Below are 25,523 nucleotides of genomic sequence, written 5' to 3' on the forward strand. Positions count from 1 at the left end.
TAACCAACGTCTGGAGATACTCAGGGTAGGGGTAGCAGAACCTGGCTCGACAGTCCGAGGCAGGTCTATCCCAATCAGCCCCACCATCCGGTCGGGGGAAATATCAACCCTCCAATCATCATATAGCTCGATCGGCCGAATGCCGAAAGGGATCCCGGAGATCACAGAAAAATCTACAGGGGTCATTGTCAACTCGCCCCAAGAAAAGTGGAAGGTATTGGTAGTGTCCCACCACCTCTCAGCCAAAGCACACAATAGCTCCTTGTAGTTACTTCGACCCATGTCAAGATATCTCAGATAGCCCAGATAGGATGGACGGATAATCGCACCAACCGGGTTATTTTGATCAAATAGCTCAAGCGGAACTCCAGCCACGGAACTCTCGGCTACATCCAATTTGATACGGGAATCCTAAAAGGTAAAAAAAACGACCTAAGAGTTACTCCTCGGTTCCTTACTAAGGGTAATATCTTAGTTCCATTTCTAGCATGCATACTAATAAAGAGGTAAGCAAAAGAAATTCCAAAATTCACAATTTGGCCTAAGGCCCAAAAATTCACAATTTGGCCTAAGGCCCTAAAATCCATAGTTTTTTCGGCCTAAGGCCTAGATAATAAAATATGCAAAGGTGGAAAAGAACTCACCTGGGCATAGATGCCAGTCATGGAGGCGTGCGTGTCAGCGTCTGCCATTAGATTAACCTCGTCGAGAGAAATCCCCAAACACCCGAGAAAATCCTCCTCACTGCTTGGTGAAGCCATAGAGGAAGGAGGTCTTGTAAACTTTGAAAGTTGAGAGGATTTGAGAGAACTCTTGTGTGTAGAGAGTTTAGAATGAGTGGATAGTGAGATTTCAAGCTATTTATAAGCAAATAGCCAAAGGCGGGTCTTCTGGACGCGTCCGATTTTCGCCTCTAAAATTTGGGTTTCAAACAACCACCGACTCCCATAAATCATTTTTATGGTTGCCGGTGGGGGGCAACTGTGAATACCCGAATTTTGAGGCTCAAAGAGCCAATTTTTTCCAGACTGCAAACAGTCCGGCCGGACCAAAGGCCATTTTGGAAGTTCACCGAAAGTATGCCAATATGGTGCTTGAAACGTCCGGGACGTCGCGAGGATCGCGAATCTAGGCCCGGAATTTTTTTCGGAGGTCTGGAGCGCCCGAAAAGGCCTCCGGAGCGGAAAAATAGCAAGACCACTGACCACCGGCGGCCCCAGTCGCCCGGGTCGGCGGCCCGGCCCGGCAGTCTTAGCCGCCGGAGCCGGCAGCCCGGTCCGGCGGCCCGGCCGACTGCCCGGCCGCCGGAGCCGGCGGCCCGACCGCCGATCCCGGCCGCCGATCCCGGCCGCCGGAAGCCAGCGGCCCGGCCGTCGAAACAGTCCAAAGTTGCCTATAAATAGTGGCCCCGGCACTCCGTTTTCGGCACTCAGTCTGTGTTGACGGACGCTCCTTCTCCCTACGCTCTTTGCGATTCTTTACTGCTTTCTTGCATTTTTTATTTTAGTTTTATTTTATTTTTGTGATACTTGGTCACTTAAAACTGAACTAAAATTAATTCCCTTAACGAGGAGCTTAACCTGGAGTTAAGAAGCGGTCGACGATTAAATCAGGTATGTAAGTTAAACTTTGCCTATTTAATTTTAGCACCTCATGCATGCTTCTCTTCTACTCCTAATAATTCTACAACTACATAAATGCATTCATATCATCATATAGGCAAGTAAATTGCCTCAATTAAAATATGATTAAGCTAAATTGCCCACGGTTCAATCATTTTTTGGCAATCAAATTGCCTAATTAAATCTTTTGGCTAAAAGCCATCAAAATCAACACTTTTTGGCAAATAAATTGCCTAAACTAAATCTTTTTGGCTAAAAGCCATTAAAATCATCAATTTTTGGCAACAATTGCCTAAATCAATCTTTCTGGCTAAGAGCCATTAAAATCAGCATTTTTGGCATCAAATGTCTAAATCAAATCAATCAACGTTTTTGGCATCAAATGCCTAAACAAAAATGCACAAAGCATACACACACTCATGCATAAAGCATCCCCATTCAAAGCCCTTCAAAGAAGGCCTATCGAACTACGTGGACTTTGATCTTCCATTCAAACGGAAGTACGTAGGCACGCTCGGGATTTCACCCCGAGCGGCAAGTCAAAATCACATAAACATTTTTCATTGGTCCAAATCGCATCATCTTTCGCCTTGCAAAGCATTCATTCATAGGTTAGTTCATCAGCATGACATAGTCTCGGGATCCATCTCGGGTTTGCACACCATGCTTTAACATTGGGTAATTAATCTAGTAACTAGGTTAATTAAAATTGGAGTCACTTAGGGTTTTTTCCTAGTTTACCCTAAAATAATTAAACAAGGTGGCGACTCACACATCACGTGCATTTCTTCCTTAGTCACATGCATTCACATTGCATTGATATTTGGGGATGGATTCACAGAAGGCGTTTAGCCAAAAGATTTAGGCAATTTGTTTGCCAAAAGTGATTATTTGGGCGTTTGTCGCCAAAATGACTGATTTAAGGCTTTTAGCCAAAATGAATTGATTTAGGCAATTTTTGCCAAAAGTTGATGTGATTTAGGCGATTGTCGCCAAAATGATTGTTTGAAGGCTTTTAGCCAAAAGATTGATTAATTCTAAGGCATTTTGCCAAAGCTTCTGATTTAAGCGATTTGTCGCTAAAAGTTGTTAATCTAATTTATAGGCAATTTGTTTGCCAAAAATTGATTGAACCGTGGGCAATTTGTTGCCAAAATGTGGTTGATTTAATTGTAGGCAATTTGTTGCCAAAACGTGATTGATTAAGGCTTTTTAGCCACAATTATTGATTAATTGGACTTAAGCCGGACTGTTCGAAATAAAGGCAATTAAACCGTAGTTATTAATTAACTAGGCCTCTTAGCTAATATTGTCGAATTTAGCATTAATACCACGATTATTAATTAACCGGGTATTTAAGCTTAATCATATTTGATTGAGGCAGTTTATTTGCCTAATTAATGACATGAATGTGTTTATGCAGTTGTAGAGTTATTAGGAGTAGAAGAGAAATATGCATGAAGTGCTAAAATTAAATGAGCAGAGTTTTGTTTATTTACCTGAGTTAACCCGTGACCGCTTCTTAGCTTTAGCTTGAAAAACTCCGGATTAAGCTCCTCGTTTGGGGAATATTAATTTAGAATTAATTTAATTTAAGTGGCCAAATATTAAAGCAAGAAAGCAATAAAAGCTAAATTAAAAATGCAGGAAAGCAGTAAAAGAAAACGCAAGGAGCGTAGGGGAGAAGGAGCGTCCGTCAACACAGACTGAGTGTGTAAAAACGGAGGCTCCGGGGCCAATTTTATAGGAAAAAAGGAGACCCGAGGACGGTCCTGCCCGCCCTCAAGGGCGGGCGTGCCCGCCTCAGGGGGGCGGGCGTGCCTGCCCCTTGGTGGCGGGCATGCCCGCCCTTGAGGGCGGGCATGCTGCCCCTTGAGGGCGGGCTGGACCGCCCTTGAGGGTGGGCTGGCCCGCCCTGGGGGGGCGGGCATGCCTGCCCCATGGGGGCGGCGTGCCCTCCCCTGAGGGCGGGCACATCGACCCGTGTGCTTTTTTTCTCGTTTCGGAGGCTTTTTCGGGAGTTCCGGACCTCCAAAAAATATTCCGGGACCAGTTCTGCGATCCTCATAATTTTCCGGACATTTTAAGTACCATATTGGCATACTTCCGATAAATTTCCAAAATGGCCTCTGGTCCGGCCGAACTGTTTGCAGTCCGGGAAAACTGGCTTTTTGAGCCTCAAAATTTGAGTATTCACAATTGTTTCATGTGGAAGGCAAGTGACATCACAGGAATTGACTCGGCAATAGTGGTCTACAAGATTCCAGTATACCCTGAGGCTAAGCCGGTAAAACAGAAGCTAGGAAGGCTGAAAACAGAATGGTCCTTGAAAATCAAGGAGGAAGTAGCCAAGCAACTGGAGAATAAGTTCATAGAACCCATTGCCTACCCGACGTGGTTAGCAAACATTGTGCCGGTGCCGAAGAAAGATGGCAAAGTCAGAATGTGTGTGGATTACTGGGATTTGAACAAAGCATGTCCGAAGGACGACTTCCCCCTGCCACATATTAACTTGTTGGTGGACCGAATGGCTGGACACGAGATGGTCTCCTTGACTGATCTCGCTGTCGGATATAATCAAATAATGATGCATTTGCCAGACAAAGAGAAGACGGTGTTCATCACGGAGTGGGGAACCTACTGCTACAGGGTTATGCCTTTTAGGCTTAAAAATGCTGGGGCAACCTATCAAAGAATGGCAACGACCATCTTCCACGACATGATTCACAAAGAAGTAGAAGTGTATGTGGATGATATGGTTGTTAAATCAAAAACAGCCGAAGAACATACAACAGCACTTGAGAAGTTCTTCCTTAGACTTCGAAAGTACAATTTAAAGCTCAACCCGGCAAAATGTTTATTTGGAGCTACATCCGGAGTATTTCTGGGACATATGGTCAGTCGGAAGGGCATAGAGATTGACCCTTCAAAAGCCAAAGCCATTCTAGAAATGCCAGCACCAAAGACGGAAAAGGAAGTTTGGGGTTTCCTGGGAAGGCTACAGTACATCAGCCGGTTCATTAATCAACTGGCCGATACTTGTGGTCCGATTTTCAAATTACTCAGAAAAGGAGTAGCCGTCAAATGGAATGAGGATTGTCAGAAAGCTTTTGACCAAGTCAAGCAATATCTGTTATCCTCGCCAGTTTTACAACCACCAAGGCTAGGAAAGCCTTTGCTATTGTATCTATCAGTGACAGAAGAAGCGATGGGTGCAATGCTAGCTCAACAAGCAGAAGATACAAGGATAGAAAATGCCGTGTATTACCTCAGCAAAAGGATGCTAGAATATGAGCTAAAATACAATAAGATAGAGAAGTTGTGCCTGGCTCTAGTCTGGGCCTGTACAAAGCTGCAGCACTACCTCTCGTCTTACACTACATACGTTATTTCTGAATCGAACCCCTTGAAATTCCTTATGGAGAGGCCGGTTCTTGACTGTAAGATGGCTAAGTGGGTGTCGGTGCTCGCAGCCTATGATTTAAAATTTGTGCAACGAAAGGCAGTGAAAGGCGGAGCCTTGGCTGATCAATTAGCGGAATTACCGGTCGAAGACCAAATGCCGGAGGTAGAATTTCCTGATGAAGACTTGTTGAGCTTGGAAAGTGAAGTCTGGGAAATGTACTTCGATGGAGCTTCAAACTACCATGGAAATGGGGTTGGAGTCGTATTCAAAACTCCTTGTGGAGAATACATCCCAATTGCAGTCAAATTAGATTTCGACTGCACCAACAATGAAGCCGAGTATGAAGCTTGCATAAAGGGGTTAGAAGCAGCCCTGGAAAAGGAAATAAAGGTCGTCAAGGTTTTCGGGGATTCTAATTTAATAGTCTCCCAGGCTTTGAGAAAAAGGTAAATTAAGGAAGAGCGTTTGGTTCCTTACTTACAACGCTTGGACGAATTGGCTCAGCAATTTGAGGATTTATCCTTCCACTACTTGCCGCAAGCCAAAAATCAGTTTGCTAATGCTTTAGCTACCTTGGCCTCCATGGTTAATGTAGGGGGAGACCAAGTCATTCGACCTCTGATGGTTCGGCTACAGAAACAGCCAGCACATATCATGAATTTGGTCGATGACAAGCCCTGGTTTTGGGACATACAGAACTATCTTCAGAATGAAGCCTACCCGGAGGGATCCACCAAGACTGATCAACGGACATTGAGACAGGTAGCATCCGGATATTTCCTTACTGGGGGAGTTCTGTATAAAAGAAATTGGAATGGCCTGCACCTAAGGTGCGTTGATGAGGGAGAAGCTCAAACCATCATGGATTCCTTACATAATGGGGAGTCTGGTCCACACATGCATGGGATAGCCTTGGCTTGGAAAAGGGTGAACCTGGGTTATTACTGGTCAACCATGAATGCAGATTGCGTGAGGCACACGCAGAAGTGCCATGAGTGTCAAATTTTTGCTAAGCTGCAAAAACAGCCTCCGGTTAATTTGAATCCTATTGCTTCACCTTGGCCCTTCGTAACTTGGGGCAGAGACGTGATCGGAAAAATCCACCCAAAGGCTTCCAATGGTCACCAATTTATCCTGGTCGCTGTCGATTATTTCACTAAGTGGATTGAGGCAGCCTCTTATTCGGTTTTAAATGCCAAGAAGGCAGCACAGTTCGTTCGTACTAACATCCTTTGTCGGTACGGAATGCCATTCGAGATCATTACTGATAACGGGTCCCACTTTCAAAGTGAATTTTCTGACCTGCTGAAGCAAAAGAAGATTCAACATCATAAGTCCTCACCCTATCGTCCACAAACAAATGGGGCTGTAGAGCCTGCAAACAAGGCTATAAAAGTCATTTTGCAGAAGACAGTTAGAAAGCACAAAGCTTGGCATGAACAGTTGCCAAATGCTCTATGGGGATATAGGACTTCAATCAGAACACCTACTGGGGCAACTCCATATTCCTTAGTGTATGGTATGGAAGTAGTGTTGCCTATTGAGCTGGAAGTTCAGTCGGCGAGAATTATCTGGGAAAGCCAGATCAGCAAAGCAGATTGGGCTAAGAATTATCATTTGCAACTCTTGGGTATGGATGAAAAGCGATTGCGAGCAATCCACCAAACTCAAGTTTACCAAAGAAGAATGGCTAGGCATTTTAATAAGAAGGTCAAAGACCGAAAGCTGGAAGAAGGTTGTTTGGTCCTGAAGGAGATTAGACAGCCAATCATAGACCCACGTGGAAAGTTTCGTCCTCATTGGGCTGGACCCTATGTGTTGAAGAAGATATTATCTGGCGGAGCCGTCATCTTGACTGATTTAGATGGTTTGGAGTTTACAAGTCCATGTAATTTAGATCAGTTAAAAAGATATTATGTGTAATTATAATCATTGCATGATGTAATAAATGAACTACATTAGACCTGATTCTCTTCAGAAAAAAGAAATTGTGTATCGGAGATATGTAGGCAACCCTCTTTGGGCGCGGTCTAAACATTAATGAAAATCACTCCATAATTCTTTCTTCTTTGCCAACAATAATAAAAAATGAAAAAAGAAAAAAAAAGAGAAGAACCCGCTAAGTCGAAAACCCGAAAGGGTGGCTTAGGCAAAAGTTGGGGCCCGCTAAGTCGAAAACCCAAAAAGGGCGGCTTAGGCAAAAATGGGTAACTCGCTAAGTTGAAAACCCGAAAGGGCGGCTTAGGCAAAAATTAGAGTTTGAATAAATAAAGTTGGAAAATGCTTGGAAAGCTCGAAAGACAAATCACACTCTCAACCAAAGCAACAAAGTTAAGTAGAAAGCAAAAGAGTCCAATAAATAAATAATGAAGTCTGAGTCCAAGTCCAAATAAAAAAGCCAAAAGCCTATAGGAGTCTAGGAGTCCCGTCTCCTCCATGGGGCAACATCCTCTGAGCCATCCCTAGCTGTTAAACTCTGTCCAACCTCGCCTGTCCGAGGAGCCAACACAATCTCCTCACCAGTCCCAACCTCATCATCAGCGGCAGCCTGAACCCAACCTTCCAGTGCACTCAGCAGTGCGTTCCTCCTTGGCCTTTCAATTGGCCAGACAACGGCAATGAACCAAGCCCGATACTCAGGAGAAGTCTGAACACCGGCAGGATTAGGTAAAGGTCTAACCATGTGATGGTCTCTAACCCAAGCCCTAAGGATGGCTCGGGTAACACCCGGAGTAATGGCCGAATCAGCTGAAAAGTCATCCATAATTGGGACAGTCTGGTCTATCCCCATCTGCCTCAAAACGCGCGAAGCGCAGTACCAAGTACAATGTGTAAGGCCTAAAAGGTAAACCCGTGTATGGCAAGAGCTAACCTGGATAAAGCGGGTGATGCCATAACAGGAAATAAACCACAGCACCTCGTTGGGACCCAACTCAATCAGCCATGAGGTCCATGCATCAGTAGAAGGATGTGTGATCAAGATCCTCCGCATACGATACTGAGAGGGGTTATAGGACAGAAGGGTAGGAGCAGCAACCACTTGGAGATGGTCCTTTAACCAAACCTGAGTAATGGATCCTTTCTATTACAAAGGAACAAACCAAAGGAAAAAAAAGGAAGGAAAAGGGGAAGAGGAGAGATACCTGGAGAATGATCGGAGAGACCGTCCAGTCGTCGAAGCCTAAAGCAGCTCTGTCAAGGCTCCTAATAGTCTCTGCCAGCACAATGCCGCCAATGCAACCCATATCCTCCATTTGCCGAACCATGGGGCAGAGACGCAAATCCCCAAAGCCTGGGTCCTGGTTAAACAAGAAACCAGCTAATAAGCAAAAGACCAAAGCCCGCATCCTCAGCCTCATCCGGTTTGGGTCATCTGAATGGACCTCTGAAAATTCATCAATCAGGGACAATAGAACTGCTTTCTGGTCACCAACAATCATGGCCTTAGCTTGTGGTCGACTGAACTGAAACAGGCTTTCAAACGACCGAACATACCCAATTCTCACCTCATGCTTGACCAAAGGGGCATTGGGGTCACACCCTATAATAGCACAAAATTCCTCAAAGAGAGGGCACATCTCCTCCATCATGGCCCCGAACCGGAAAACGTGGGCCTCTGGGTCCCAAAGTCTGATGCAGGCCCGTAAAAAGTCCCAGTCAACTACTACCCCCCTAAGTGTAATGATAGGAGAGAGACCATACCTTCCCAAGTTGATCTTCTTGACTTTGGAGAGACTCCTAGTCCAGCTGTGCATGCTGTGGTTAAAAAAAGGATTCATCTTTGAAAGAAAAAGAAGAAAGAATGAGAGAAGAAAATAGCTGAAATTTGCCTTTTGGCTCAATTTTCGAGAGAAGAAGAGTATGAAAAAAGAGGACAAAAGCAGCTTTTATAGGGAAAAGCGCGCCCGAAGGCGGCGGCAGCGGCCACCGCAAAAAAAAAAAGAAAAACTCCAGTACCATAAATGAAAAGAAATTTTCTTTTATTTTCAATATTAAAAAAAAACATTTTTTTCCATAAAATGGGCTGAAACGAAATCCTATTTTCTTTCAAATTTGATAATCATGCATACATATAAAATTTTCAGTACTAACCAAGTGCAGGTACAGGCAAAGTTCAGTATAGAAATACAAAAAAAAAAAAAGAGAAAAACAGGAAAATCTAGCAACTATCAGCGACGGGGCCTCCTCCTCCTCTGATCGTCAAAGGTCCTATGAGTCCAGGCCGAAGTTAGTTCTTGCTGCATCCCAAGCATCAGCTCCATCATCTGATTGACCAACCCGACAAGAACCTAGAAATCATACAAAGGAAAATACAAGTCAATGTCAAATCTCTTATGAATCCTTTTTGTGAGAGATTTGTCAGTCTTTACCTTAGTAATGTCCTCGGAAGGAACAGCCGGGCGATCCACACTCTCCAAGGAGACCTCCCGAAGAGCTGGAGGGCCGTCAGGAGGATAGTAAGGAATGCTGTATGGAAGACACAGATTGGCCAGGTCTGGGTGAAGTGGCCCGGTAGCCTCTGAAATAGCCCGGGGAGCCCTGAAAGGACCAGCCGAGCAGCTAGGCCTGGCCCGAGACGGACCCTCAACCGGAGTGGAAGAAGTGGGATCGGTCATAGGCCTCCTCCTTGGAGTCCTAGTCGAGGGACCCGAAGCCCGAGAAGAATGGGTGGCAGGCGGCTGGGAAGGAGCCGATCTTTGAAAACTATCAAGCCGAGATCCAATGGGCTGCATCAAAGAGATTCTGCAGAACTTGGCATAATCTCCCTCCAAGATGAACTCCATATGTAGAATACCCTCAGTATGGGCATCGGTGAGAATCATATGTTTGCCCGCTCGCATGTCCTCAGGACGGGAATAAGGGACAGAACGGTAGCCTCTTATCTGAAGGTCTACCCTCTCGCCCAAATAGTATCGCCTCAGAACGGGGTGTTACAGTACCACTCTCCGCCGAGACAGGGCATCCGACCGCTGGAAGCGGGAGTCGACCTGAATCCAGCTCTGTAGGCGAGCAGCCATCGCCCCCACCTCAACCTATAAAAGATGCAAATATGTTAATAAATCCTTTTTATTTAACATAGTCAAGAATTACTAAACACATACCTGCGCCAGAGTGCAAGTATCAAAAAAGGCTCTCAGATCCCTCAGCGATTTCTTGCGCTGAACGGTTTGAACGTTTGATCGGTACCATCTCCAAGCCGAAGGTACCAGCCCTAATCCAAGGTTAGCATGAATCAGCTCCTGGGCGAGTGTAAGGAAAGTACTCAAATGCCCAAGTCTGCAAAAAAAAAAGTGAGAAGAAGCAAGAATCAATGGAAAAAATCAAGATGAACAGAAAAACACAGAAAGGGAGAATGTTCTTTACATTACCTCCCAGAAGTAGTAGGTCCCACTGAGTTTGCAGTGGCCCCGGCTCAGATCGCTCATGTCGTCGTACATGCGACTCAAAATGGCACCGGCCCAGTCATACTCCGCAAGATGGGCCATGTTTTCCAAACTCTTCAAGATGGAAGGATTAAACTTCTCTTTCCTGTTGGACGAGAAGGTCGAAGCAAACAGCAGCAGCAAAGTAAATCTCGCCACCTGAGTAGCCGCCAGCTCTCCCCACCTGTATCTGGCATAAATGTCGTGGGCCTGGAGGTATAACCAGCGTCTGGAAACGCTCAAAGCCGGTGTAGCAGAGCCTGGTCCGACGATCCGAGGCAGGTCTATCCCAATCAACTCAACCATCCGGTCGGGGGAAATCTCTGTCCTCCAGTCATCATATAACTCGATCGGCCGAGTGCCAAAAGGGATCCCGGAAATCACAGAGAAATCCGCAGGGGTCATTGTCAACTCGCCCCAAGAAAAGTGGAAAGTATTGGTAGTGCCCCACCATCTCTCGGCCAAAGCGCCTAGTAACTCCTTGTGGCTGTACCGACCCACGTCGAAATGCCTCAGGTAGCCCAAATGGGACGGACTGATAATCGCTCCAACCGGGTTGTTTTGATCAAATATTTCGAGCGAAATCTCGGTCACCGAAGTCTCACCCACATCCAATTTGATATGTGGGTCCTGAAAGGTAAAGCAATCTAAGAGTTATTCCTCGGTTCCTTACTAAGGATAATGTCTTAGTTCTACCCTAGCATGCATACTAATAAGACAGTAAGTGCAGAAAAATAACAAAACTCACAATTTGGCCACAGAGGCCCAAAACTCACAATTCGGCCACAGAGGCCCAAAATTCACAATTCGGCCTAAGGCCCAAAATTCACGATTTGGCCACAGAGGCCCAAAATTCACAATTTGGCCTAAGGCCCAAAAAAATTCCACAAGTTGGCCTAAGGCCCAAAAGGTAAATAAACATATAAAAAGTAAAAGGGAGCTTACCTGGGTGAAGATGCCGGTTACGGAGGCGTGAGTGTCAGCGTCCGCCGTAAGATCGAGATCGTTAAGGGAAATCCCTAGAGACTCCAGAAAATCCTCACCGCTAAGATCTGAGGAAGCCATGGAGGAAGGAAGCTTGGAAGCTTTAGAAATTGAGAGAATTTGAGAGAACTCTTTGATGTGGAGAGTGTAGAATGAATGAAAAATGAGAATTTCAAGCTATTTATAAGGAAAAGGCTAAAAGGCGGGTCTTCTGGACGCGCCTGATTTTCGCCTTCAAAATTTAAGTTTCAGACAACCACCGACTCCCATAAATCTTTTTTATGGTTGCCAGTGGGGGGCAACTGTGAATACCCAAATTTTGAGGCTCAAAGAGCCAGTTTTCTCGGACTGCAAATAGTCCAGCCGGACCGAAGGCCATTCGGAAAGTTCACCGGAAGTATGCCAATATGGTACTTGAAATGTTCGGAAAATTACGAGGATCGCAGAACTGGTCCCGGAATATTTTTTGGAGGTCTGGAACTCCCGAAAAAGCTTCCGGAACAAAAAGTTAGCAAACCCGCCAGCCACGGCGGTGGCGCCAGCCGGACACGACGGCGCCTGCCGCCTGACACGGCGGCTCCGGTCGCCGGCCCCGGCGACAGCTGCCGCCCTCTAGTCTGTTTTTTTGCCTATAAATTGGCCCCGATGTCTTTTTTTCAACTCACTCAGTCTGTGTTGACGGACGCTCCTTCTCCTCTACACTCCTTGCGATTCTTTACTGCTTTTCTGCATTTTAATTTAGCTTTATTGCTTTCTTGCTTTGTTAATTGGTCACTAAAGTTGAATTAATTAATATTCCCTTAACGAGGAGCTTAACCTGGAGCTAAGAAGTGGCCGACGACTGACTCTGTGAATACTCAAATATTGAGGCTCAAAGAGCCAATTTTCCCAGACCGCAAGCAGTCCGACCGGACAAAAGGCCATTTTGAAAGTACACCAAAAGTATGCCAATATTGTACTTGAAACGTCCGGGACGTCGCGAGGATCGCGGAACTGGTCCCAGAATTTTTTTCGGAGGTCCGGAGCTCCCGGAAAAGCCTCCGGAACAAAAAGTAGCATAGCCACCAGACCCGGCGGCCAAGGCCGCCTGCCTCCAGTGGCCCAGCCGCCGGCCCAGCCGCCGGAACTGGCTGCCGAACCCCGGCAGCCCAGCCGCCGAGACAGGCGGCCAAGCCGCCGAAACAGTTTGATTTTCGCATATAAATAGTGGCCCCGGCACTCCGTTTTCCTCACTCAGTTTGTGTTGACGGACGCTCCTTCTCCCTTACGCTCCTTGCGATTCTTTACTGCTTTTCTGTGTTTTTATTTAGCTTTATTATTTTCTTGCTTTGTTATTTGGTCATTTAAAATTAAATTAATTAATATTCCCTTAACGAGGAGCTTAACCTAGAGTTAAGAAGTGGCCGTCGATTAAATCAGGTACATAAACTAAACTCTGCCTATTTAATTTTAGCATTTCATACATTCTTCTCTTCTACTCCTAATAATTCTATAACTGCATAAATGCATTCATGACATCTTTAGGCAAATAAACTGCCTCAAATAAATAAGTTTAGGCTAAATGCCCGGTTAATAAATAATCGTGGTATTAAAGCCTAAATCCGACAATATTGGCTTAAAATACCTAGTTAATTAATAGCTATGGTATAATCGCCTTTATTTCGAACAAATCTGGCTGAAGTCCAATTAATAGTAATTGTGGCTAAAAAGCTTTAATTCAAACACGTTTTTATTGGCAATAAAATTGCCTACATTACAATCCAGTTAATCAATTTTTGGCAAACACATTGCCTATAAACTAGATTAACTACTTTCAGCGACAAATCGCTTAAATCAATCCTTTGGCAAAATGCCTAAAATTAATCAACTTATTTTGGCTAAAAGCCTTAAATCAATCATTTTGGCGACAATCGCCTAAATAATCATCTTTTGGCAAACAAATTGCCTAAATTAACCTTTTTGGCTAAAAGCCTTCAAATTAATCAATCTTTTGGCTAAAAGCCTTAAAATCAAGCATTTTGGCGACAATCGCCTAAATCACAACATTTTTGGCAACAATTGCTTGAATTAATCTTTTGGCTAAAAGCCATTAAAATCAACACTTTTGGCATCAAATGCCTAAAAAATCAATCAATCTTTGGCAAAATGCCTAAACAAAAATGCACAAAGCATACACACACTCATGCATAAAGCATCCCCATTCAAAGCCCTCTAAAAGAGGCCTATCGAACTACGTTGACTTTGATCTTCCATTCAAACGGAAGTACATAGGCACGTTTGGGATTTAACCCCGAGCGGCAAGTCAAAATCATATAAACACTTTCATTGGTCCAATTGCATCATTTACCCTGCAAAGCATTCATTTGTTTTGGTTAGTTCATCAGCATGACATAGTCTCGGGATCCACCTTGGTTCGTAGACCATGCCTTAACGTTGGGTTAATTAATCTAGCATTTAGGTTAATTAAAATTCGAGTCACTTAGGGTTTTTTCCTAGTTTACCCTAAAATAATTAAACAAGGTGGCGAATCATACATTCACGTGCATTTCTTCCTCAGTCACATGCATTCACTTGCATTGATGTTTTGGGGAGGGGTTCACAGTTTGGCGACTTCACTGGGGATGTGCAATTTTTTTGCATAAGTGGACTACAATTGCTGTGTAAACTAACTAGCCCTTCTTTAGGGTTTTATTTTACTATGCTTTGTTTTGCAGGGTACCTTGACATAAATCGAGTGTTCTTTCTTTAAGAATACTTGATGAGGGGAAATTTGAACTTAATTGACAAATTTGATTAAAACATTTAAATTTGTTGATTTATTTGCACGATTGAGAATCCTTTTCTCCATTGCATAAAAAATGAATTTCAAATGAATTTCTTCTCTCTCTGTTCAAACTTCTGAGTCTGGATAGCAAGTAGCGCTAATCGGCAGGTCTCATTGATTATGTCGACGGACAGCCAAAGCGTCCTCCCTGTTACCGCAAACCGCCCCTAATCCTTTTGGGGGCGGCCCATGGGTATGCGTACCGTTGGACCCACGCGAAACTCTTTGTTTCACATGTGGTTAGGTATATCCATACTCAAGGTTCAAGGGTCCCTTATAAGCCGATTCTCTATTTGAGTCATAGCCTATAGAACCTATCCTTTAGGGCTGTATGCACCCAATGATGCTGAATCATTCCATAAAAATGAATTATGTTGTGATGTTTTGCGCATTCACGCATTCATCCCATATTTCACCAAAAAATAACATTCCACTTTAAAGTTGGAAAATCACATTTTGGTCCCTGAGACCTGAAAAATTACATTTTGGTCCCTAAGACCTGAAAAATTACATTTTGGTCCGAAAGTTCACATCATGGCCCCAAAGGCCCAAAAGTTCACATCTTGGCCCCAAAGGCCCAAAAATTCCCAATTTGGCCACAGAGGCCCAAAGATTCCCAATTTGGCCTCAAAGGCATAAAAATTCACATTTTGGCCCTTAAGGCCCAAAAAAAAAATTTCTTTGAGAACTAGGGGCCTTTCGAAAAGTCGAGGAGTCCAGCCCTAAGCACTCTACCTTACATATCACATCCCATTGGGTCCTATTCTAGGTGTCCTAGCATACCAACATTACCCTACCTCACACTATCTCACATACCCTATGAAAACACCTTATATAGGATAGTCTAATCGTTTTGACTATGTCCTTTCACAGGTACCTCTCCAAAGACCATCTGTACCCGAAACACCAACTGAGCTCTCACCCACAAGTCCAACAACCCCGACTGCACCAATGGCATCACTGTCCGACATCCAAAACCTCATTGAACAACTGGAAGTCAGGATGGAGGCTAGAATGAATGAGGCATTGGCTGCCCAAAGGACTGCCCTAATAGCTGAACTAGGTGGTGGTAATGGAAATGGGGCTTCCGCTGGGGAAGTGGACCTTCTGCCTCCAATTAGGGTCCTGCTGCTGAACCAACAAATCCTGCCCTTAACCTGGATGACATGCCCTCCAGAACTGCTTCTGAGCTAGAAGCTCAGAAAATGAGAGAAAAACTGGAACTGTTGGAAAGGTCTATTACTGCCCTTAAGACACACAAGGAAGTGGTGGACATGGACTCCTTGTCCTTGTTCCCCGAAGCAAGAATTACCTACAAAATTCAAGATGCCTAACATGAACAAGTTTGACGGAACCACTTGTCCCAAAACGCACCTGAAAATGTATGTGGGTGCCCTCAACCCGTTTGGCCTGAACAGCGAGCTCCTTGCTCAGTTGTTTCAGCAATCTTTGACTGGTGCTGCATTAAGATGGTTTGTAAGCTTGGATCGTTCCAAAATAAAGAATTGGGAGGACATATGCAATGCTTTCAACACGCAGTACCATTATAATATCGAAGTGGATGTTACCCGGAGGGAGCTGGAAACCACTAAACAAAAGAACAATGAGCCCTTCTCCTCGTTCCTTTCGAGGAGGAGAGCCAAAGCTGCTCAAATGATCAACCGACCCTCTGAATAGGAACAAGTTGACATAATAATCAAGAATTTACTACCTGTCTACCAGTCACAACTTCAAACACAGTACTTGCCTACGTTCCAATCACTAATTGCGACTGCAACTAAGGTGGAAGACTTAATCCAGTTGGGTCAACTCAAAGAAGACTCATACAAGAAGCAGAATCATGCTGGACTTTGAAAAACCGTCTACAAGACCTGGTTGACAATGGGTCCATCATCCCCAAGAGCAAGCTGAATATCAACCAATCCCTTGCCTAACCATGGGATTAATGCAAAAAAAAAATTGCTGAACAAGAATTTTTTGATCCTTTCGAATTTTTCTTAGAAATGAATGAAGTTTGTGTCTGAGAAGGTTGAGATCAAACCTCCAAAAGAACAAAGGAATTGTTCAAGACCAACAACAACCTGTCTGATCGATTTAAGCATCGAGAAGAACGAAGTCACTACAGTCAATCCAATCCTAGTCCATCACAGTCCACCTATAGTCTATCTTTTAGGGTCTAGTTTTTTCTTTTCATTTTCATTTTCATTCAAGTTTTCATTCAATTCAAATTTGTAAATCTAAGTGTCTTTTGTACACAAATTTTGTCTTATCAATAAAAAGGGATCAGTTTACGTTCCAATCATGTTTATACTCTTTCCCTATCTTTTCCTGTGAAAGCACAAAAAAAAATTGAAAAAAAAATAATAAAAAAAAATTAAAATAAAATGATGATAAAAAAGATAATAAAATTGGCAAAGAAAAATGCATTCATTTGCTCTGCATCAATCAAAACTTGGGGCATCCTAAGAAGCACCATTAAAGGGGAAGTTTTGAAGGGTAATCATGGAAAGGATCCAGCAAAGGGTACGCAAGACTTCAAACAGTACCGAGGTAAAGCCGATTGAAGGGGTTAGGGCCAGAATGGTTTCTCTAAAAACCCAGGAATGGAAGATGCTCCGACAGAGAGGTGTCTGAATTTTGAGCTTAAAAGCGACAGAATAAAGAAGTTATGTTTGGAATTGGGTTGGGTCTGCATGAAGTCGCAATGCTATCCATACACTACTCAAGTCATCTCAGAATCAAGTTGCCTCGAAATTCTTTATGGAGAGGCTGCTTCCAAGCAAGCAAAAGGAAAAACGGGACAAAAGGAACCCCTGGTCAAAAGGAAGCAAACAAGCAAAAGAAAAAATGAGTCAAAAGGAACTTCTGCACAAAAGAAAGAAATCAAGGACAAAGCTACAGGAAATCAAGTTGTCAAAAATGGGTCAACTGCAAGCTCTCCATTAAATTCAAGCCCATCAAGGGTAGATGACAAATCATTTCGGCCATAAGGACAAAGACCAAGCGGCTGCTCACATTTTGAAAAAGCGAGTTAAAAGAAGCAGTCATTTCCACAAATTGGATGACAATAAACACCTTGAAAATCAAGCGCCAAGCATGGCACAAGTACAAGTGTCCTTATAAACAAGGATCATTTCTCAAAACAAGAAAAAGGAAGAGTCTCCTCAAAATTCCTTATAGAGAGGAGAACCATTGAGGAAATAAGTTTCAAATTCAGAGGAAGATAAAGTTCAAGAAAAGGAATCAAATTAACCTCAAGAATTCAAACATGGTGAAGACACAAACTCAAATCATAAAAGCTTCTTCAACACTCAAGCCACTTGAGTTACCACCACAATGTGGGTATTCAAAACTCTTTGTGATGAATACAAGTCATATTTCAGTCAACCAGTGGTAAAACCACTACAATAACAAAGTCAGATTCGCCTAGGGTCATCGCTATCATACAAGCTCGAGTCAATAAGTTGATTCAACATCATCAAAGTCGGGAAGGAATCCCGCAAAGACATCCAGTCGGGAAGGAATCCCGCGAAGAAATCAAGTCAGAAACGAATTCTGCATCGACACCAAGTCGGGAAAGAATCCCACAAAAACATCCAGTCGAGAAGGAATCCCGCAAAGACATCCAGTCGGGAAGGAATCCCGCGAAGAAATCAAGTCAAAAATGAATTCTGCATCGACATCAAGTGGGGAAGGAATCCCACAAAAACATCCAGTCGGGAAGGAATCCCGCAAAGACATCAAGCCGGGAAGGAATCCCGCAAAAAAAAATCAAGCCAGAAATGAATTCTGCATCAACATCAAGTCGGGAAGGAATCCCGCAAAGACATCCAGTCGGGAAGGAATCCCGCAAAGACATCAAGCCGAGAAGAAATCCCGCGAAGAAATCAAGTCAGAAATGAATTCTGTATTAATATCAAGTCGGGAAGGAATCTCGAAGAAATCAAATCAGAAATGAATTCCACAATCAGCATTAAGGCGAAATTGAATTTTGCCCCAACAGTAAGTCGGAAATAAATTTCGCACCAAGACGGAAAGGAATTCCACACTAACATCAAGACGGAGATGAATTCCGCACCAGCCGAGCACGAAGTTCGCATCCCGGAAGGAACTATGAAAGACCTGATTCTCCCCATCCCCCGAAGAGTTCTTGGAGATACGTAGGCAGCCGCAAAGGCACGGTCACAAACATAAGTTTGCATCATAAATAGCATTTTCTCTTTGCCAATATAAAATATAAAAAAATAAAAAATAAAAAAAAAGAGAAGAAAAGAAAAATAAAAGCTGGAGTGGAAAACCCGAAAGGACGGCTTCAGGCAAGAGTTGAGCCCGCTAGGCTGAAAACCCAAAAGGGCGGTCTAGGCAAAAGTTAGGGCAAAGAGCCTACTAGAGTCGAAAACCTGAAAGGGTGGCTACTAGGCAAAAGTTAGGGCAAAGAGCCTGCTAGAGTCAAAAACCCGAAAGGGCGGCTACTAGGCAAAAGTTAAGGTAAAAAAAAAAAAGAAGAAGAAAAAAGTGCTTTCATGAATTCTTTTAGAGAGTCCATTTTTGTAGGATAAACAGCAAAGTATGTCCTTAAAAAAAGAAAAAAAAATCCCTTTCAAAGGTCTCCTTGGGAGTATATAAATCATTTTTTGCAGGAATCACTGAATTCCTTCGAGTCAAAATTCACTATAAGAAAAATTTGAGTCTCTAAATCGAGTCTCCAATGAGTCTCTAAAATCAAATCTCCATCACCAGTGGTCACTCCACAACGAGTCACAAAACTCGAGTCATTCTCAAAAGTTCGTTTTGAAAGCGTCACTCTTTGAGTCATTCCTCGAAAAAAAAGAGAGAGGAAAAGTCAATTCAATCCCCGGAGTTTCCAAAACAACCCTAAAAAATGTCAAACATAATCCTTGAGAGATAATTCTTTAATACCTCGTCTCCACTCGGACCATCGTTTCTTCGATCCTTTCAGATGAGCGATGTCATCCACATTGTCCGTTTCCTCGAGTCATATAAGTGGCTTTGTTCTCTTTGATTCCTCAATCGATTGGACAAGTACAACACCAATGTTTTGAAGTATTCCATGGTCAACACCATTTTGGGCGCAAGAAGTGATAAGCACCTTCACCATTCTCCCATCACAGAAGTAATCACGAAATTTTCATCTTTCATTAAGATTCTATTTCAGCTAATAAGGGCATCAATTCTCTCAAGCAGGGGGCAAAATCCTCCAAGTCGGATTCAGGGGCAAGTGTTAAAAAAAAAACATACACAACCCAGGGTGAAACCCAACCATCGTCAATCTCTTTTACACAAACCCAGGGTAGAACCCGGTTAATGGTTAACCTTTTTCTACATAAAACCTAGGGTGAAACCCTAACCAATACCCAACCGTTTTTCATCCAAAACCAAGCCATTTGATCATTTCGACTTTAGGTGGACCCTTGGTTCTCAAAGAAAAAAACAAAAATAAAACAAATCTCTTTTCAAGTCCTCTAAGAGGCAAAATCTCTTTTCAAGCCCTCATTAAGAGGGAAAACATCTTTTCAAGCCCTCTAAGAGGCAAAATCTCTTTTCAAGCCCTCATTAAGAGGTAAAATCACTTTCAAGTCCTCATTAAGAGGCAAAATCTCTTTTCAAGCCCTCATTAAGAGGCAAAAAGCATCTTTAAGTTGCAAACATAAATCCATGCATTTGATCATTTCATTTCAAAGAAAAAAACCCATGGCGGGGTTTCCTCCTCTGCCCATCCTCAAAATTTGCGTTTCAGACAACCACCAACTCCCATAAATCATTTTTATGGTTGTCGGTGGGGGGCAACTGTGAATACTCAAATTTTGAGGCTCAAAGAGCCAATTTTCCTGGACCGCAAGCAGTCCGACCGGACCAAAGGCCATTTTGGAAGTACACCGAAAGTATGACAATATGGTACTTGAAACGTCCGGGACGTCGCGAGGATCACGGAACTGGTCCCGAAATTTTTTTCGGAGGTCCGGAGCTCCCGGAAAAGCCTCTGGAACAAAAAGTAGCATAGCCACCAGACCCCGCGGCCAAGGCCGCCTGCCTCCGGCGGCCCAGCCGCCTGCCTTCGGCAGCCCAGCCGCAGAGACAGGCGGCCAGGCCACCGAAACAGTCCGATTTTCGCCTATAAATAGTGGCCCCGGCACTCCGTTTTCCTCACTCAGTCTGTGTTGACGGACGCTCCTTCTCCCTTACGCTCCTTGCGATTCTTTACTGCTTTTCTGCATTTTTATTTAGCTTTATTATTTTCTTGCTTTGTTATTTGGTCATTTAAAATTAAATTAATTAATATTCCCTTAACGAGGAGCTTAACCTGGAGTTAAGAAGTGGCCGTCGATTAAATCAGGTACATGAACTAAACTCTGCCTATTTAATTTTAGCATTTCATACATTCTTCTCTTCTACTCCTAATAATTCTATAACTGCATAAATGCATTCATGACATCTTTAGGCAAATAAACTGCCTCAAATAAATAAGTTTAGGCTAAATGCCCGGTTAATAAATAATCGTGGTATTAAAGCCTAAATCCGACAATATTGGCTTAAAATACCTAGTTAATTAATAGCTATGGTATAATCGCCTTTATTTCGAACAAATCTGGCTTAAGTCCAATTAATCAATAATTGTGGCTAAAAAGCTTTAATTCAAACACGTTTTTATTGGCAATAAAATTGCCTACATTACAATCCAGTTAATCAATTTTTGGCAAACGCATTGCCTATAAACTAGATTAACTACTTTCAGCGACAAATCGCTTAAATCAATCCTTTGGCAAAATGCCTAAAATTAATCAACTTATTTTGGCTAAAAGCCTTAAATCAATCATTTTGACGACAATCGCTTAAATAATCATCTTTTGGCAAACAGATTGCCTAAATTAACCTTTTTGGCTAAAAGCCTTCAAATTAATCAATCTTTTGGCTAAAAGCCTTAAAATCAAGCATTTTGGCGACAATCGCCTAAATCACAACATTTTTGGCAACAATTGCCTGAATTAATCTTTTGGCTAAAAGCCATTAAAATCAACACTTTTGGCATCAAATGCCTAAAAAATCAATCAATCTTTGGCAAAATGCCTAAACAAAAATGCACAAAGCATACACACACTCATGCATAAAGCATCCCCATTCAAAGCCCTCTAAAAGAGGCCTATCGAACTACGTTGACTTTGATCTTCCATTCAAACGGAAGTACGTAGGCACGTTTCGGATTTAACCCCGAGCGGTGTGAACCCCTCCCCAAAACATCAAATGCATATGGATGCATGTGACTAAGGAAGAAATGCACGTGATGTGTGAGTCGCCACCTTGTTTAATTATTTTAGGGTAAACTAGGAAAAAAACCTAAGTGACTCCAATTTTAATTAACCTAATTACTAGATTAATTAACCCAATGTTTACGGCATGGTGTGCAAACCCGAGATGGATCCCGAGACTATGTCATGCTGAAGAACTAACCATGAATGAATGTTTTGCAAGGTGATTGATGTAATTTGGACCAATGACATGTGATTTTGATTTCGACTTGCCGCCCGGGGTTAAATCCCAAACGTGCCTACGTACTTCCGTTTGAATGGAAGATCAAAGTCAACGTAGTTCGATAGGCCTTTTTTAAAGGGCTTTGAATGGGTATGCTTTATGCATGAGTGTGTGTATGCTTTGTGCATTTTGTTTAGGCATTTTGCCAAAGAATTGATTGATTTTTAGGCATTTGATGCCAAAATGTTGACTGGGCAATTTTATTGCCAAAAATTGATTGATTTAAGGCTTTCAGCCAAAAAGATTGATTTAGGCAATTTGATTGCCAAAATGATTAATTTTAGGCGATTGTCGCCAAAATGACTGATTTTAAGGCTTTTAGCCAAAAATAGTGATTTAGGCAATTTGATTGCCAAAATGATTGATTTTAGGCGATTGTCGCCAAAGTTGATTGCTTTAAGGCAATTTATTTGCCAAAAGCAATTGTTTGAAGGCTTTTAGCCAAAAGGTTGTGATCTAAGCGATTGTCGCTAAAACAGAGAAATTGATCTCACTTGTAGGCGATTTTGTTTGCCAAAAGTGATTGCTTAAATTTGTAATATGGGCAATTTATTGCCAAGAAAACGTGCTTAGTTGAAACTTTCTAGTCACAATTATTAATTAATTGGACTTAAGCTAAGACTGTTCGAAATAAAGGCGATTATACCATAGCTATTAATTAACTAGGTATTTTAAGCCAATATCATTGTGTCTAGGCTTAATACCACGATTATTAATTAACCGGGTATTTGGCCTAAATTAATTGAGGCCGTTGATTTGCCTAATTATGATGTGAAATGCGTTTATGCAGTTATAGAATTATCAGGAGTAGAAGAAGAAGCATGCATGAAGTGCTAAAATTAAATAGGCAGAGTTTTGATTTACATACCTGATTTAATCGACGACCACTTCTCAACTCCAGGTTAAGCTCCTCGTTAAGGCAATTAATTTTAATTTAATTTTAAGTGACCAAGTATCACAACAATAAAATAAAATAAAACTAAAATTAAAAAAAATGCAAGAAAGCAGTAAAGAATCGCAAAGAGCGTAGGGAGAAGGAGCGTCCGTCAACACAGACTAAGTGAGTGAAAACGGAGGCCCTGGGGCCAATTTTATAGGAAAAAAGGAGACCCGAGGGCGGGCGTGCCCACCCCAGTGGGACGGGCGTGCCCGCCCCACTGCCGCCCTCAGGGAGGGCGTGCCCGTCCTAGTGGGGCGGGCGTGCCCGCCCTCTAGGGCGGGCTGGACCGCCCTTGAGGGCGGGCTGGCCCGTCCCTGGGGGGCGGGCATACCTGCCCCGTGCCCACCCCTGAGGGCAGGCACATTGACCCGTGTGCTTTCTTCTTTTTTTTTTCATTCCGGAGGCTTTTTCGGGAGTTTCAGACCTCCAAAAAATATTCCGGGACAAGTTCCGCGATCCTCATAATTTTCCAGACATTTCAAGTATCATATTGGCATAGTTCCGGTGAACTTCCCGAATGGCCTTTGGTCCGGCCGGACTGTTTGCAGTCCGGGAAAACTGGCTCTTTGAGCCTCAAAATTTGAGTATTCACAGTTGCCCCCCACTTGCGACCATAAAGATGATTTATGGGAGTCGGTGGTTGTCTGAAACACAAACTTTGGAGGCGAAAAAACAGACGCGTCCAGAAGACCCGCCTTTTGGCCCTTTTCCTCTATAAATAGCTCAAAATTTCATTTTTTCATTCATTTCTATCTCCTTGCTCTAAAGACCTTTCTTAAATTCTCTCATCTTCCCTTCATCAATGACTTCTTCGAGTCATAATAGTGATGAGGATTTTCTGGAATCTCTGGGGATTTCTCTCGACGAAATCCGCGTGACAGCAGACGCCGACACTCATGCTTCTGTCACCGGTGTCTTCGCCCAGGTCAGTTCCCTGTCACTCTCATTTATTTATTATTTGGGCCTCTGTGGCCTGATTGTGAAGAGAAAAGACAAATTTTATTTTCCTGCACTTACCGTCTTATTAATATGCATGTTAGGAGAGAATTAAGACATTATCCTTAGTAAGGAACTAAAGAATAATCTTAAGTCACTTTACCTTTTAGGATTCATACATCAGGCTGGATGTAGGCGAGTCCTCTGTTGCTGAGATCCCAATTGACATACTTGACCACAACAACCCGGTCGGAGCCATCATCAGCCCCTCTCATCTGGACTTTTTAAGGCATCTTGAGCTGGGTAGGCAAAATTACAAGAGCCTGCTGGGTGCGCTGGCTGAGAGATGGTGGGACACCACCAACACTTTCCATTTCCCTTGGGGTGAGATGACGATGACCCCGACTGATTTTTCGGTGATCTCTGGGATTCCTTTTGGCACTTGGCCGATCGAGCTGTATGACGACTGGAGGACTGAGGTCACCCCTGATCGGATGACGGAGCTGATAGGGATTGACCTGCCCCGAATTGTCAGATCCAGCTCTTCTGCCCCTATTCTGAGTATTTCGAGACACTAGCTATCCCTCCAGGCCCTCGACATTTATGCTAGACATAGGCAGGGAGAGCTAACAGCTACTCAGGTAGCTAGATTCACTCTGTTGCTGCTATTTGCTTCGACCTTCTGGTCTAACAGGAAAGAGAAGTTTAATCCTTCTATTCTGAAGAGTTTGGAAGACTTGGCCCATCTCACTGAGTACGACTGGGCCGGCGCTATTCTGAGCCACATGTATGATGATATGTGCGATCTGAGTCGAGGCCACTGTAAGCTCAGCGGGACCTACTATTTCTGGGAGGTAATGTAAAGAACATATCCTCCTTCTGTGTTGTCTCTCTTTTTGTTTTGTTTGTTTTTTTTTCACTGATTCTTTCCTTCGTTTTGCAGACTTGGGCTTTTGAGTATTTTCCCTACATCTGCCCAGAGATGACTTATACTGATCTTGGATTAGGGTTGGTACCTTTGGCTTGGAGGTGGTACCGAGCAAATCACCGGTCTGTTCTATGCAAGAAGTCTTTAGGGGACCTGCGGACCTTCTTTGATACTTGTACCATGGAGCAGGTGAGTGCCTTTTAATTTTCCTTGAGTATGTGGAAATAAAAAAGATTTATTAACACAGTTGCTTCTCTTACATAGGTGGAAGTGGGGGCGATGAATGCCCGACTCCAAAGCTTGATTGAGGCTGATCCCCATTTCCGGCGATCAGAGGTCTTGTCTCGGTGGCGGGTTATCTTGTCACATCCTGTCTTGAGACGCTATTATCTGGGTGAGAGAGTGGACTTCCAGATTAGGGGCTGCCGCTCCGTTCCTCATCCTCCTCCTGAGGACATGCGAGCGGTCAAACAGATGATTCTTACCGATGCCCATACTGAGGGTATTCCGCATATGGAATTTATCCAGAGTGGGGATTATGATGAATTTTGCCAGATGTTTCTGATGTAGCCTATTGGGTCTCGGCTTGACAGTCTTCCGAGGTCGACTCCTTCCCAGCCGCTCGGCACTCGTTCTTCTCAGGCTTCAGGCCCCTCGGCCAGGACTCCAAGGAGGAGGCCTACGACCCGTCCCTCTTCTTCCACTCCGGTGGAGGGTCCGTCTCGAGCTGGCCCCAGCCATTCGGTTGGTGCTTTCAGGGTTCCCCGGGCTATTTTAGAGGCTACCGGGCCAGTTCATCCGGGCTTGGCCAATTTGCACCTTCCATACAGCATTCCCTATTACACTCCTGATGGTACTTCGTCTCTTCGAGAGGTCTCTCTGGGAAATGTGAATCGCCTAGCTCTTCCTCCT

This window comes from Jatropha curcas, chromosome 10 (assembly GCF_041381405.1).
Source record: "Jatropha curcas cultivar XTBG-Jc1 chromosome 10, XTBG_Jcur_1.0, whole genome shotgun sequence".
Classification (NCBI taxonomy): domain Eukaryota; kingdom Viridiplantae; phylum Streptophyta; class Magnoliopsida; order Malpighiales; family Euphorbiaceae; genus Jatropha; species Jatropha curcas.